General features: G+C 50.9%; 1 long non-coding RNA gene across 2 annotated transcripts; it reads left to right on the forward strand.

Annotated features, from left to right (window-relative positions):
* Nucleotides 1-864: 864 nt before the first annotated feature.
* On the forward strand, nucleotides 865-16,276 carry LOC144179584 (uncharacterized). 2 transcript variants are annotated; one of them, XR_013324291.1, is made up of 4 exons: nucleotides 865-1,180; nucleotides 11,885-11,994; nucleotides 12,792-12,935; nucleotides 16,088-16,276. It is a non-coding gene; the product is annotated as an uncharacterized LOC144179584 (long non-coding RNA). The 2 variants fall into 2 exon arrangements; XR_013324290.1 differs by lacking the exon at nucleotides 11,885-11,994 and having other exon boundaries at nucleotides 867-1,180.
* The last annotated feature ends 320 nt before the right edge of the window (nucleotides 16,277-16,596 follow it).

Genomic DNA, 16,596 nt, shown 5'->3' on the forward strand with positions numbered 1-16,596 from the left:
CCGTTCTGCACAGCTGACCGAGAGCTGCTGCCGCCGTCGCGACCATGAAATCGGCCGTTGTGCTACTGCCGTATTCGCTCCAGACCGGCCCCAGCACTTTTCGAATTTGCTCTTTATGTATCGGCAACCCAGAATTTCTTCAGCTTCTCGCATTACAGAAACGCGTGAAAGCAATTATTCATGCGAGAGGCACGAATTACGCTGCTCACTCGCGTGAGGCCGCACGTAAAAGCGTAAAAGTGCTGTGCTACTGAGGAGAGGCGACGGCCGCACGGGAGTCCTGACTGGCACGTCACATCCGGAAGTCCGCCGCAGTGGCGACAAGTTGCGGCGACACTCCGCTAGGTGCTGCGTCGGCTGAAGTGGCGTGTTTTCGAACGGTTTTAATAAAAGAACTGCGCGTTTGTGGAGTTTAAAATTCGGTCACAAGGGACTTTAGAGGTGCATACCACACATTGAAGCAGAATTTAGGGCAGGTAAATTTTCGTTGCAGTTGGCCTTTAAGCGTTGGCAGTAGGTTTGTTGCGCTTGCGAACGTCACTTCCGGTTATTTGCTTTTAGCCAATCAGGGCTCGCCAAAAGGGACACTTTTGAAAGGGACGCAAAAGGGACAAAACTCGAGAATACCGCCCCAGGAGAGAGTCGCAGTGACGAAACCGCTCGTGCGCATCTGCAGCGGCTGTTGTGGAACGCGCACATGCGCTCTCAGCCAGTTCTTCCTGAGCAATGAGCGAGGCAACTGTTGGAACTGCGGTCGTCTGCCTGCATAGAGGTAATATGACTGTCTGCCGCTGGTGCTAAACGGGGCTGCTGCACGAACAGCTGCGCCTGTGGTGTAGTGGCGCCCTCTAGTGGAGCGCCCGCTCACTGTGGGCGCTTGGTTGTGTTAATTGTAACTAGATGTCGTTGCTGTGGTCGCACGTGACGGGTCACGTGCGTATGCGTCTAGGTGTCGTCTTGTCGAACAATAAACGTTCTCTTTGGGCTCTGGTCTTGGTGCGAGCCGGCCGCACTCTTTTCTTCTTGGGCTTGTGCGTGGGCCCGGCGCGCTGAGCCTTCGCTCTCGTCGCTGCCGAGGCCGCTCGCCGTCGCCCACGACACAACATCTTTTTGGCGACGAGGATGGGATGCTTTTCTTCTGCTGCGACGACATCGTCGACGGGTCCGGCAGAATGAAAACGTGAGTGCGTTTGACCTCGCTCGAGTGTGACTGTCCGGCGCGTCTGGCGTCGCGAGGCCTAGCGTTCTTTTGTGCTGACGCTCGTCGAACCGTCGTTTAGGCCTCGCCCTACTTCGTTCTTCTGCTTCTGCTCCTGCGTCTCTCTCCTTCCTGCTTGGCAGCATGGGCCTCTTCGATAACCTGCCCGTTTTCCTCGAATTGCCGGGGCCGCCTCCGATTCCGTGGCATAACTGGAAAAAATTGTTTCAGGCCCATCTCGAGGCGGCTGGCGGCAGCGACTGGAATGACGGACGACGCGCGTCGGCGCTCGTCAGTGTTTTGGGTAGGGAGGGGCAACGAAGGTATTTTGCTGAGGCGGAGCAGGACGAAGCAAGGAGGGACGCCGCCAGTAACGTGACCGACGCTCATGTAACCAGCCCTATCGTGACCGACTCCGCGACCGACTGTAGTGTGACCGCATCCTCGGCTCCGGCCATTTCGAAATTCGACCAACTTTTGGAGCAGCTGGACCGGCTCTTCGCTGCGTCCACAAATACGCTTGTTGAACGACATGAGTTCACAAGCCGTCGTCAATTTCGGGGGGAAAGTTTTTTAGAATACGTGACCGCTCTAAAGGAGAAAGCCGTACGTTGCAAGTTCGGGCTGACGTACGCGGAGCGCGTCCGAGATCAAATCATACATGGAACGTCTAACCCCCAGGTTAGAGAAAAGCTGCTCGCACATGGCGAAAGGTTGTCTTTGGAGAAAGCTGAAGAGATTGGTCGGAGTTTTGAATCTTTGTCGTTGGCGAACCAAGCCTTCGGTTCGCATCAAGTACAAGCAGTAGGTCGACGAGGAGAAGGTGGCGTCGCGGAAGATGACAGTCGGGGAAGCCGCCGCGCTCAAGATGGCGGCGTGGAGAATCAAGACGGCTTGGGCCGCCGGGGAGGCCGGCGCGCTCAAGATGGCGGCACAGGAATTCAAGATGGCCTGGCCATCGCCTCCTTTACTACTACGATGCCTGCAGCGTCGCGCCGGTTCCCATTGCTGCCAGATCGCCAGCCTATTTCACTCACTCAGCGCGGGGTGGCGCAAGTGACCGATCCTCGGTAGCGGTTGCTGGCGTCAGCTCATGCCGGGTTTTTGTGCGCGATTTTGCTTCCATCTGAAGTATATTACAAAATAAAACTTGTATCCCTGCGTTTTTGTTGTTATTTTAGATGACTGTGCTCTTTTCCAGAGTGCTTTATAGTGCAATCATTAAATGAACAGATTCTGTTTCCCTAGTACAGTGTATGGGTACGCGCTTTAACTGTATCGGTTTTGTTGCTCTTTGGCGGATATATTGGCTACTTTGAATAGACAGGTGTAACTCCCTACACGTAATCAGCTTCCTGTACAGTTTGCTGTTCTGATATGTTCTGAATGGTTGTGTTTCGACTCATGACAGCAGCGGTGAAGCTGTCGGTTTCATTGGGCAACGATACGATCGAGACGCGCATCCGACAACACACGTACGTTTATTACAAATTCAGACAAATTAACCGGCATAAAACAGCTCAAGAACAATTGTAAATGAACACAAACAAAACAGATGTGAAAACAGAGTTATGTTACACTGCATGCGCCGCACCTGCACGTGCATGTGGAAAGCCGATTTTCAAAGTTTGAGAACTTTTCGTGAGAGAGGCTTTGTGCACCACATCCTTCTCACTGCATTCTTATCGGTCATATCAAATGCATGGTTGGTCAGCAGCGGCTTGATGAACTTTCTGCATATAAGTTCCACCAACTCTCGCCGATGACTCTCGTCGGAATTTGCGCACACCAAGACTGGCATTGACGTGATGACCTCAACACTGTGCGTCAAGCATGCTTCTAGGGGCTTCGTAAGTGAGCGACGATCAGAAAGCATGGCGTCAACAAACTTCTTCAATCCATGCAGCAGTCGCACTAGCTGCTGCGTCGGATATGACAGCCCACCTCTGTCCTGGTGGGATATCAGCCTGTCCGTGGCGCAGCTTCCCCTCGGTTTCTGGACCAAAGCAACGCACTTGTCACATGCGATATTCTCTGCGACAGCACGAGCTATGTATCCTCCGACGAATGAAAGCGCGGCCATGTCTGCTGTTGGCAGAAATGGTGTCGCCGACGTGCAGACGTCTCGTAGCGCTTGCTGTGCCAGCTTAACGGTGGGAGACGGGGTGATCTCAGTGCTGTGCACGTTGCTTCCGACAATGGCCCGGGATGAGCAGAAAGATGTCGAGCTGCTGACATTGCTGCTCTTTGAAGAAGCCACGATTCCGGTCTTCAGCATTTTTTCTATGCCGCAAAGGGTGCTCCGCACGTCCAACATATCGTTACAGCCCGCGCAGCGCCGCAGTATTCCGAAGAATGATTCTATTGGGTCGCTAGAAAGTTTCCTTGTCAAAACAAACTGAAACCGAAGCTCACTCAACAGAAGCCTGATGCACTGCACGTTAGAGACAGTGGTGAACACGAGAGCATGGTAGGTCTCCTTTGTGAGAAAGCTGTCTTCTGAGCTTGTCTCTTTGAGGTTTTCAATGTATTCGATGAATACAAGTTCAAGCCACTGAAGTCGTGGATCGTCAGGGTCAGAAAATTCCTTGGTGTCTGGATTGTTTTGGTGGATGTGCTGTTGGCAATTGCTCACATCCATAAGCACAAACCACTTGTGCATGTTGCTCATGAACTCGACTGTTGGGCCGACTCCTGCAAACTTTGCGTCACAGGTGTGTCCTGCCTGGTCTTTCATGAAACTCAAGGCAGCGGTTACAGCTGGCGAAAACACTTGCAGTGCAGTCTTGACTCCCATCTTTTCGAGGTTCGATGGGTAAAGGTGTCTTCTGGTGAGGAACCGGACAGGCTTCACACTGCTTCCCCGCTGCAGCTCGTAGAGGTCCTTAACATACGTCGATGATATTTCTTGGTTTTGTCCGAAGTCCTTGGATAAAAACTGTGATCGAATATTCTTGATAACGTGACTCTGGTCAAAAGCAAGGAGCAGTTGCCTAGATGGGTCGGCCGGATGGGTTACTTGAGTTTGCAGCTGCCCTCCCGACAAGATTTCCATCGCTGCAACGTTAGTTCTGTGATTGTCCGTAACCAGCCGGACAACTTGAAATCCAAGTTCCTCGGTTTTTTTTATGACATGTCTGATGGTTTCTGCAAGCAGCTCGCCCGTGCAGCCTTTCGTAAAAAAATATCCCACGGGAATCTTAAATTTGGCGTGCAACCCACAGAGCAGAAAGCAGAGAAGTGAGTTGGCGAGTTCACCTTTATCCGATGCAGATAAAAGGTGGTCAAGATCCTTGCTCACGTCGACGTCTCCAAGAAACACGTCTCTTTGTTTGTGGTACTCGAGCCTCTGCTTAATCCGCATCTCGTCCACAACAAGGCTGCAGACCTTTGCCTGCGGCGTTTGGAGGCACTCCAGCTCGGTGTTCAGCCTTTGCTTCACCAGGTCACTGAAACCGGTTTCTCCTGAAGCGCTTCCCAAATACTTTTGTAACGTGGTGCGACATGGAAGGCCGAGCAAGTTTTCAGTTCTGATGTATTCATAGGATTTTGTTGAAAGGTTTCTGAGAATGATGCAATGTCTGACGGTAATTTCGCTCCATGCCGGCTTTTTCGCCTCGTAGTTGACCACCTGATCCATGATGAGCCTTGCTTTTGCATTTCCCTGGTGCGCGTCATTCACAATGCTTAGGAACTTGACCACGTTGTTATCTTCTTTCAGACGAGCAAGCTCCTTTTTATAGGCATCAACAGTTGCTTGCAACCTCTCATTGCGTGCCTTCCATGCTCGTTGTTTATCTGTCCATTTTTTCCTTTCCAAGTAAGCTGCCGAGGTGTACCGTACTTCTGCTTGCGTGCCAATGGTCCGTAGGGCACACGCAGGGCGAGGTGTTGCTGCCATCGTTTCTGCCTCATCCATGTCCGTTTCGCAATCTTGGCAGTCGCTTGAAGACGTGCGTTGGCCAAAAACATCGATTCCCTCCATCTCTGAGACTTCGCCTTGAGTTGAACATGCTGCGACCGTGGCAGCATCTCGTGAAGTCACTGCTGGTAACACCAACGTGGATGATGCTTTGTGTGCAGCACTAGTCGTTCTTGCTGGTGAGGGTTCCCGCTTTCTTTTTTTGATGCTGGCGTCGCTTCTTGTTTCTCTTTTCGGAGCCGGCTTCATGTACTTAGGGTAGTGCGGGAAAACACTAGGCACAGCATTTTGCTTCAACCTACGCCTTTTCGTGTCAGTCCGAAAATCTTCCGGCCGAAAGTGAAGGCTGCAGACCACTGAGTAGTTCGACGTTGAGTTCGGTTCCCAGTTCTTCCTAGAAATGTTCTTTAACCACTGCGTTTTCAGGGCTTCGTCCACTGGGAACTCATGGTAGGAGACATTGGGCTCCTTCTTCCGCACGCTTGATGTACAGAATGGAACGCAGCAACATCGCATTCTTCGGCTGGGAAGGTATACTTATTTCACGAGCAAAATCGTCGCTTAATTAGCGGGCAGTCATTACTTACTCGGCTTTAACGACAGGAATGCTGGCAAGAAGCGAGAATGCTCAGTGCGCGCTTTGCCCGCGGATCGTCTGCTACCGTGCGACGCGACTAGCGGGAGAGGATCGGTAGCGGGAGGATCGGTGGGTGGCGCCACCACACGGAATTCAGGCGCAGTGGGAGAGGGCAAGACGGGCACGCTTTGGGGTGACGCCGCAGGCATTGTAGTAATAAAGGAGGCGATGGCCTGGCCAGCCGGGGAGGCCGTGACGTCATTCCACCGGGTTCGGGAAGGCAAGATGGTGGCCTCCAAGATGGACGTTTCCATCCGCAGTCAGCTGTAGAGTTCCGCGGTACAGTTCAGCAGAAGTTTGCAGGCAAGCTTCAGTTGTGCGAACGATGCGGAAATAAATGGCATAATTCAGCATTTCAAAATTGTCCAGCCCGAAATCGGCGCTGCAACTCTTGTAACAAGTGGGGACATTTCGCGTCGATGTGTCGCAAGCCGGCACCAGTGCATCGAGTTTCTTCGAAGGAAGCTACGGGATCCGCTTCGACACCGGAACCTGTAGAGCATCCAGCATCCACGGAGATCAACGCACCCGCCAGATCTTCCGTCTTAACAGTCAGCACTTCTTCTAGAAAGGACTTAGTCGTCCAAGCGGAAGTCAGCGTCAACAATTCTCCAAGAAAGGACTTAGTCGTTCAAGCCGAAGTCAGCGGAGTGACCATGCAACTCTTAGTCGATACCGGAGCATCCGTGTCGTTGATGACTGTCGAAGATTTCAAGCGTCACTTCAGTAAACAGCATGCGCTGTCCAAGGCTTCCGTCAACTTGTGGAATTTTTCCAAACAACGTATCGGCATCCGCGGCTCATTCCAAGCTCCTGTTCAAGTCTTGCAACGGTCTTGCTCCGTCACATTCTACGTCACCGACAAAGGGACATCTCTTTTGGGGCTCGACGCCATCCAGCAACTGGGCATTCAGATCGACGGTGCGTCTCTTACGTGTCGACTAGCATCGGTGTGTGCAGTGCAGTGTCCCGTGAACGTGCCCCCGGGTTTCGAACATCTCTTCAACGGCGAGTTGGGTCTTGTCAAGGACGTCTCGCATAAGATCCAACGGCGGCCAGGTGTGACTCCAGTTGCATCTAAGCTACGAAGATTGCCTCTTGCTCTCCGTGATCCAGTGTCCAGCGAGCTGCGACGCCTCGAGGACAATGATGTCATTGAGCGTGTCGACGCCTCGGAGTGGGTTTCGCCACTCGTCGTCGTCCGGAAAAAGAACGGGGACATTCGGCTGTGTGTGGACCTCCGGGAACCGAATAAGGCAATTATCATTGATGGGTATCCTTTACCGCATGTTGAAGAGCTGTTGCAGATGTTTCATGGTGCTGTTTGTTTTTCTAAGCTTGACTTGGCGTCGGCTTATCATCAGTTGTTGCTGGAAGAGGGCAGTAGGGACTTAACTACTTTCGTGACTCATGAAGGTTTATTCAGGTTTAAGAGGGTGTGTTTTGGTCTGGCGTCGGCGCCTGCGGTTTTTCAAAAAATGATGTCTCAGATCTTAAAAAATTGCAAAAACGTTGTTTGCTATCTTGATGATATTCTTGTGTGGGGAAAGACTCAAGCTGAGCATGACGCGAGCCTGGTTGAAGTCTTAACATGTATAGCAAACAGTGGCATGAAGTTGAACGACAAATGTCTTTTTTCGGTCAAGGAACTTGATTTTTTGGGTCACAAGATTTCGGCTGAGGGCATCTCACCTTTGGAGAGCAAAGTAAAAGCTATAGTTCATGCTCCCGCTCCTACGGACATAAAGTCACTGCAATCATTCTTAGGTCTTGCAGGATACTATGCTAAGTTCATAAAGAACTATGCAGAGATAGTTGAACCACTTCGCCTCATGCTCAGGAAGGGTCAGACGTTTTGTTGGTCTGATGATGCTCAGCGCAGTTTCGATCAGTTGAAAGCGTGCCTCACATGTTCTCCGGTTGTGAAGGTCTTTAATCCTGACTTGCCTGTAGTAGTTACTACCGACGCATCTGATGTGGGAATTGGCGCGGTACTACAGCAGCGGTATGGTTCTCGGCTTGAAACCATAGCCTTTGCATCTAGAACTTTGTCGGAGACTGAGAGAAAATACTCTGTGGGAGAGCGCGAAGCGCTGGCTTGTTTGTTCGCGTGCGAAAAGTGGCACATTTTTCTTTGGGGCAGACGGTTCACACTTAGAACTGACCATCAGGCTGTAGTTGCTTTGTTAGCCGCAGGAGACTCAGGTCGGAGACCTTTAAGGATTTCACGGTGGTCAGCTCGTCTGCTGTACTACAATTTTGACATCGAGTATTGCAAAGGGTCAGAAAATCTGGTGGCTGACGCTCTATCGAGATTACCCATTCAGACCGGTCAAGAACTTGTTAAGGAGGAAGAGATAGTGTCACTAGTAACATCAGTAGTCGATAAAGAAACCGTGCAGCTGGCAATGAAGGCCGATGTGACGTTGCAGAAGGTAGCAGAGTATGTGTCAAAGGGTTGGCCTGATAAGAAAAAGGTACACAGTGATTTAACTGCTTACTTTCATGTAAGGGATGAACTTTCTGTTGTGGACGGATTACTCATGCGTGATGACCGTGTAGTCATTCCTGGTGTACTGGTACCTACGTTTCTCGAGTTGGCACATGAAAATCATCAAGGAATAGTACGAACGAAGCAACTTCTCCGGGAACGTTACTGGTGGCCTCAAATGGATCGCAATGTTGAAGAACATGTAAAGCATTGTCACGTTTGTCAGCTGGCAGACAAGTCTGCTAAGCCTCATGTAGCTCCGTTACAGCCAGTGGAATGGCCTGAAGGGCCTTGGCAAAAGTTGGGAATGGACATCGTCGGTCCGTTAGATGTGTCATACCCCCGATTTCTTGTTACACTAGTCGATTACTACTCTAAGTGGCCTGAGGTTCTGGGCACAAATTCCATTTCAACTGAGGATGTCATTAAGTTGTTGGACTGGTCTTTCAGTCGGGAAGGGCTCCCTGAGGTTTTAGTGACGGATAATGGACCCCAGTTTGTCTCCAAACAAATGCAAGAGTATCTAAAGGAGAAAGGTATCCGCCACGTGTTCTCGTCGAATTATTACCCTCAGGCTAACGGCCAGATTGAACGGTTTAACAGAGTTCTCAAAGAACATTTACAGGTAGCCAGACTGGAAGGCAAGGATGCTTCGAAAAGCATTACACAATTTCTTGGGTCGTATAGGGTCACACCACATTCAGTGACAGGTCTTTCTCCAGCTTTTTTGCTGCATGGACGTCAGCCTCGTTCCAAAGTGGATATTAGCAACTTCAGAATACGTAAAAGGGCAGCAGAATCGGACAATTTCCTGCCTCATGTTCGGAATCAGGTCTTCACGAAGCAGCATAAAGCTAAACAGTACTTTGACAGAAGGAAAGGTGCGCAGCCGACCCGCATAAAGGTGGGAGATGTCGTGAAGGTAAAATTCCGTAAGCAAGGATTTCTGAAGTATAGTAAGCCGTTGACAGTGCAAGCTCAGGTTGCACCTTTCACCTTTAAGCTCAGTGATGGAAAGATCTGGAACGCTTCGAAACTCACAGTCGTTCCGAAAGGAATTGTGATTGGCTCGGCACCGTATTCCTATGACAATGTTGAACTCTCGTCGAGGCATAAAGAGTTTTTGTACTCTTTGTCTAACTTGGACATTTGTGACAGTCAGTCCCCTAGTCTACAGTTGTCAGAAGGGACAAGCCCCAGTGTTCAGACAGACCCTGATCTGTCGGAGGTCTCTACCAGTGCAAGGTCTGAATCCATTGTCCCTCGGGAACCATTAGAATGTCAGGAAGAAAATAGTGAACAAACAGATCCAAATAGCCATGTAGACAACACAAGGGAAAATGAGGGGGTTTCTGGATCGTCAAATAATGCAAGTTCAACGTCTACGCGTCCGCGCCGTAAGACTAAGCAGCCTCAGTGGCTTCGCGAATATGTGCAGTAAGGGGTATACGTACGGTTCATGCTTTGCGTCATGTTGAACGTGTCATGTCTGTGTTGAATCGTATATCATCATTGAAAGTGTTTTGGACGGGTTTTTTTTTGGGACTTATAGAACTGTCGTGAGCGACTGATAGCCTGTTGTGTGAGTCAAGTGAAAGGAAGATGCAGACATTCTTCAAAGCGCGGGAGAATGATGTGCAGTGTGCATTTAAGATGCTGTATGTATTTCGCAGAGTGTGCGAACTTCTTTTGCACGGGAAGATGAGATGTGGTGTAGTGGCGTATTTCGCAGAGTGTGCGAACTTCTTTTGCACGGGAAGATGATGTGGTGTAGTGGCGCCCTCTAGTGGAGCGCCCGCTCACTGTGGGCGCTTGGTTGTGTTAATTGTAACTAGATGTCGTTGCTGTGGTCGCACGTGACGGGTCACGTGCGTATGCGTCTAGGTGTCGTCTTGTCGAACAATAAACGTTCTCTTTGGGCTCTGGTCTTGGTGCGAGCAGGCCGCACTCTTTTCTTCTTGGGCTTGTGCGTGGGCCCGGCGCGCTGAGCCTTCGCTCTCGTCGCTGCCGAGGCCGCTCGCCGTCGCCCACGACACAACAGCGCCCAAATATCGCATTAGGCATGCATTAGGGAGTATCGTAATCGCCAGCCAATTTTTGAAAGGAAATATAAATAAGCCGTGTTGTAATAAAATATGAAGGCTCTAGGATCTTTTTAATTTTAAATGATTTTTTCCATGCGCCGGGATTCTGGCGCTCAGTTTTACGATCCCTGGGATTTGCGTGGGCTCCGCAACGTGGCGCTACGCTCGCTAGCGATTCTTGTCTACATCGCTCTGTTAGCGGAGCCGAACTACTGAGGACCTTTGCTGTAAAACCTTCAACGTGTCGAAGAAATGTTTATTACACATTTCACGCTCATGCAGTTACCACGACGATGTTTCGTTGAACTGAACTACCGCGTTATCCCGCAACGGCCACTGATTATTGCGTTTATAGACGAAATCCGCAAGCAGAGCTAACTATGCCACTACTTAGTGCCAAACAAAAGCACATATTCGTTATTTTGCAGCACGCGTCTTGCGCCACGTGCAACGTGGACAAGCAGACGACGCCATCGCAGCGGTTCGTTCCGCCGCCGCCAGGGGCTGACTGTGCTCGATCGGTTCGATCTCGGGGTGAATAGCAATCGTCAGCTGCACACTGGGGAGTGCTGCAGACTTCGCTCCAGCGTCTTAGGCTGCCCCACCAGCGCCTGGAGAGCCTGCTACACCCAGCAGGCCCCGACGGCACCCGCCGTGACGTCTTCCGCCTCCTGCTGGCCTACTTGGAGGCTACAGGACTTGCCCAGCGCCTGTAGACGATAGTCTGCTGGACGCGCCACTGCTGCTGCTTCACGAAGATTCACGTCGAGGCTCCTCGCTCTTGTTGCTCGCCTACCTATCCCTCTATCACCCCTTTCTCCTCTCTAATCTTTATATACCCCTCCTCCCCTCCCCCCCCCCCCCCCCCCGCACTGGGTTGTATGCAGGTGAGCCCCCAGCTGGGCTCAATAATATCCCCAGTGCATCTCCTTTCCTTTTCTCTTGAACCACTTAGTAGTAGTAGTAGTCTGCTCACGCTCACCAGCTCGAACAGGTTCGGCTTTTTTGATCCGCCTACTTTTTGAAGCACACAACGCGCGTGCTTGAAACATAGGGGCTTAAGGCTCTCGCCTTAAAATGACCCCTCTACATTTCACACCACTTATGCAGATTTTGCGCAGCACGGGCCCAAAACCTGTTTACTTACCACATCCCCAATTCCTGTCCAGTTTCGTAATAGGGGGGCAGTAGGAGCTGGTACCCCGCTTTTGGGGAGGCTGCAGGCCCCCAGGCCGCAGGCTACCCGGAGCAGAGTGCCCCCTCCTTACAACAAGCCCTCTTTCTGTGGTACTAGTGGTGCCAGTCAATAAAAGCTAATGCCCGCTCAGTGGGATTGACCTATAGAGTTGTGCACAAGAGAAAATACAACTCAAGAAAAGATTAAAGTTGTAATGGTAAAGCTCGAATAAAATTTCTTCCGCCTTAGAGCAACCTTGGAGCAACTAACTCCTCTTCATCAGGCACAGTCAGGATATGGTCCCTAGAAATATTTCTAGGGACCATAGTCAGGGGGTTTGTGGCACTAGTCTCGGGGCCACTATCATCATTGCAGAATGCGGTAACGACGACGACAGGAGCGTGCGAGCTCGCGCATTCAGTCTACGTGTGGCCGGCCGTTCGGGGATTCGGAGCGGGGCGCCTGAGGTGACTTCGTTGGCACAGGTAGGTTCTTTACGCTAATTTTTTGTCAGATAGACTGCGAAAGGTTACCTCATGCGAGTGAAGAGAGGAGGGCTGTGGGTTTCGCGGCAGAATTGAGTTCGGGAGACCGCTTCTGCTGCACCGGTTTTAAGCCTTGCGCGCGAGAGCACAGAACGTTCCAGACTACGCTATTTGCTTGCATGTCGTATGCTCATTGCGGTGCGCCATCTTCGGCAACACGTTTCCGCTTTGCGAATTGAGCCAATTCTGTCCAAATTACGTGAATTTGACCACGTCGTGCCCTTGATTCGGTTGTGCCCGTGAAGCAGCAGCCTTAGGGACGCGTGATAACGGAATCATGACTTACGGCGCTGCTTTGAATTCGTCGAATCACGTTTGTGCCCCTTCATTGCGTGAGCAACAGATGGGTCACGTAGGCAACATTTTCGCGTCGCTTTGTCAATACACCGAACCATTGAAGAGGAGATGACGACAAAGTGGAGGGAGCTGCTTTAGCAAAGCTGGCGACGTTGGCATGGAAACAGGTCGAAGCGCGCATTTCCAGCTGCGAGTGCTTCGACGTGTCTTGTGACTCGCCGACGCTTGTTCGCGAGTTTGCAGCCGATGCGGACTGCAAAAGAAGAATCTGTGGGAATGGCGGCGGCGAGATGCTGATAGCCGTTGGCAACAGAAGAAACGACGGGCTCACGGTTGGCACGGAGTACAAGAGACGTGTGGACTTGTGAATCAGGAGCCCCAGTCCCGCGAGAGAAATGGACGAAGAGGGTTTTAAATTAATTTTCCTATGGTCTCTGCAGCACAGTCGGGCCCCAGACGGAAGAATGAAGGCCACCGTGGCTTGCGCGCTGCTGGCGGTGATCTCGGCCTTGGCCGCACTTCCCGCGGGAGTGGATGCTTCGTGGAGCGGCTGCCAGTACTTCAACTGCACACTCAGGACGCCCGTGAGTACTGCCCTCTCTTGCTCACGTCGGAACGGCGCACGGTAAATTTAGCGCGCGCCTGCGTGACTGCAGAATCTCTACACAAAACCTTATGGAAACGTGGTGCTTCCGCAAGTTGCTTGGCTATGCAGTAGGATATGAGAAAATTTTGTCTAGTTTTGTTTTTGTAGCCAGAGATGCCTTCCAGCTCACCACACAATACAAAGGCTGCGTCTAATCACGCGGCAGCCGTGAGAAGTACCTCCGGGAAATTCTCACGGCAGTTTCCATTAAAGCTGGCTGGCCTAAAATCTGCTGAATAATCTTACGTTCCACCGTAACCTAACATAACAGAGCCTCACCGAACCTAGCGTAACCCAACCGAACGTGTCATAACCTACCCAAATACAGCCAAACTGCAACAAACCGAATCTAACCCAGCCCGATGACACAGAACACAACCTGTATTAAACGCTATTCAACCCATTCTAGAAGTCCTGAGCGTCGATATCTTGATATAGTAAAAACCAGAGTAAAAAAAAAAAAGTATTAACAAAATCACGATGACAGAAAAATTCTGAAAACTAAGAAATAAAATAAAAAAATTCCCCCGCATTTCCCCGAGGGGGAGAATGTGAAAGTGCGAATGCACGGTTGTCGGCCCGCTTGCGGCGCTTGCGCTCGGCCCCCGCAGCCCACCGCCTCGCCGCCTTCTCTTCCATCGGGTTTGTAGTATCACGTGTACACCACGCAGTTATCAAGCCGCTATAACGCCGCTGAGTCGCCAACGCACGCCGCTGACGACGTAGTTTGAATGCGTTAAAGATATAAGGCGCGTCACTAACACTGATATCAGCTTCGCGTCCGTGGCTTGGTCGGTAGAGCGTCGCGCTGCGGCCGCAAAGTCCTCGGATAGAGGAGCACTGCGGACGCTGACGCCGCCGCCGCCGCCGCCGGCGGTGGATGGTTTGGGGTCGCTTATAAAGTGCATTCGCACTTAAAACATGGCGTCGTGGGATGCGAATCTGAGCCTTCTCGTTTAAAACCAAGTACTATACCACAGTGGTATAGGGGCAGCTGCAAACACGGCTTTGTAGGGAATATTTGTCCCGTAGCATCTCCGCGTAGCGTGCTTAGCCAATGAGAGGCGAATGCCATGAGAAATTTCTGACGGTAATTCTCACGGTTGCCGGGATAATGGACACTACCCGATACAAAGCAAGCTTGGTGCGAAAGTGCCTTCAATATCTTCTAGCGTAGCCCTCACCCCCCCTCCCCCCCCATTCCACACACACACTTTTTTTTTGTTGGCTGTGTTCGCTGTAGTTTAGTTTCCGAGTGGCAAATTATGGTCTTGGTAAGCAAACTATCGCTGGTTTGATTGCGGGCCGCCGCGGCTTAGAAAAATACCGCCCCCGCCGTACGGAGCTTTCGACGCACACGAAACAACGTCTGGAGGCCTTGAGTAACAGGTAGATTTTTGCATTGTTTAGTTGTTCGCGAATGAACGCAAATCTTTTTCTTTCGGTGCTGCGGTGTTTGGTCCTCACAGCATTGCCAATCGTATGTTTGGCGTCGTTTCATGTGTGGTACTGCTGTTTTGCCGTATGGTCGCATGGTGGATTGTTTAGCGAGTTGGTAATGTATCACCATAGCTAGGATGCACTGCAAAACTCTTCGTCGCTCTTGTAGTTGCCTTTTCTTCCCCCTTCTAGCCTCGCGCTGTATGACGTCGCTCAGTGCACTCGGGGTTTTGCCAACGCTTGCTCGTGATACCGCTAAGCGGGAACAAAGCGAGCCGAGCACACTTTCACTGGGGTTCAAAATTCTTGTATGTTAACTAAGCATCGAACTGATTCTCAGTATCCGCGTATAATTGGGCTCTAAGACCATGTAAAGATGACTCTCACAGGCTCCAGAGTTTATGCAAAGCTGCAACATAATGACTTTGCCATAACGTTTTTGTTTTTACTGGATGCTAGACATGAGCTCACCCTACATCGTGTGCTGAACTCATGTGTGCTGAATGTGGTGTGGCCGTGATGACAGTCTTCGCTCATAGCTTGCACAGCAAGAAACAGCCGAGCAAGTGAACCCGAGTGGAGCAGACGGCAAATTAGGGTCCCTTTGCAGACGCCCCGTCAGCCCTGCTGCCAGTGGTCGTGCTACCCGACGATTACGCGCGCTAAATTCCTCCTTCTGCTGTGTTCGTGCTGACGCCTGCCTTAGGGTATTAGCGCTCCACCTCTGAAGCACCTGAACGTTAGCTAAAGCTACGTGTCTGATTAGAGTGCAAACATTTAGAGGTTTAAGCGCAACGATGCAACGGGAAGGAAGCGTCATTTTGGCTCACTATAAGGCCTGTATCTCACGTGTTCCTCCCGTCACCCGTACAGGTTACTTCGCACTGCTCGTACCATGTAGTTGAATTGCGAAAATTTAGCCTCTTCGAAGTTTATTGCTGGTCCCTTGAGGAAATGGTGGTGCTTTCACAAATTTAGAATTATTTTGTAGGGGAAACTTTCTTGGCTCTTCTCCAGACTCTTCTCTGGCTCTTCTTTGGAGTTGCTAGCATTCTTGCTGGCTGCGCCGTTGGGTTTTATCTTACACCGGATAACGTTGGCCTCCGTGTATCGAACTCGACGGTCCGGGAAAGCGACCCGGAGGGGGGGGGGGGGGGGGGGGGTCGTCTTCCAGAAGCGTTACACACGATAACGCTGGCCTGGATGTACCGCGTCCGAGGGGTCTCCGGGGAATCCCCACTTTTGCATGTATCGCGTTCTCTGCGCTTGGAGCTGATGGCGTCTTCACCAGGTAAATCAAGACGTTCAGCGTTGTCTTATTTCGCCTCGAATTTCTCCACGCACTCTCCACGTCTCGCCGATCTGAAAAATCAGCAACTATGCCACGCACAATGACACTAAAACGATGCCACACGCCAGTTCATTTACACCGGGGATTTCCACCAAGGAATATGTCTACTCCCCACCTATGCTTTGAATCCGCCGATTTTTTCTGTGATTTGCCGTGGGCTCTCACGTTGGCCGACGCAACCAGCGAGCTGTAATGGCTAAGCGTGATTTATACCTTACTCATGAGTAAGGAAAGAGTGCTGAGTTCTGAATAGACTGCTATGCTTTGGTGCTATAACCGATGGCTACCGCTTTATGCAGGTGCGGCCCGACGACATTGGCAACTTCATGGAGGCTTTCGGCACGTTCAGCTCGCATCCCTGCATCAACTGCACATTCTACCAGAACATCTTCCGTGCCCGGCTGCAGTACATCTGATGCACGCGTGCAGACCTCCGCGGAAATTTCCCTGCAAGGGACATGCAAGCTACTATATAAAAGGAAATTTGAAACAGAAAAGAAGGCTTCTTTTTTTCTTTGCTACGACTATTATTCGGGACAGCGCTGAGTGGGAAAAAAAGGTTTCGTGCTTCGTACACTTTCAATGTTTACTACGACGTCATGCTTAAGGTTGGTAGGTGACCAGTCAATGACTATCGGCAATGGCGTGCTATTTTAGCGTTACTGATGTGGATGGTGTTGCGCTAGGATCGTGCAGAACCCAATGAGAAAAATGCCGGACGCACACACAGGACGGAATGTATATACAACATATTTAGCCACTCAAGGAAATGAAGGTAACTCAAAAAAGAAATGTTCGCAAAGAGGGT

This window comes from Haemaphysalis longicornis, unplaced genomic scaffold (assembly GCF_048455015.1).
Source record: "Haemaphysalis longicornis isolate Haplotype H1 unplaced genomic scaffold, Haemaphysalis longicornis Haplotype H1 scaffold_4, whole genome shotgun sequence".
Classification (NCBI taxonomy): Eukaryota; Metazoa; Arthropoda; class Arachnida; order Ixodida; family Ixodidae; genus Haemaphysalis; species Haemaphysalis longicornis.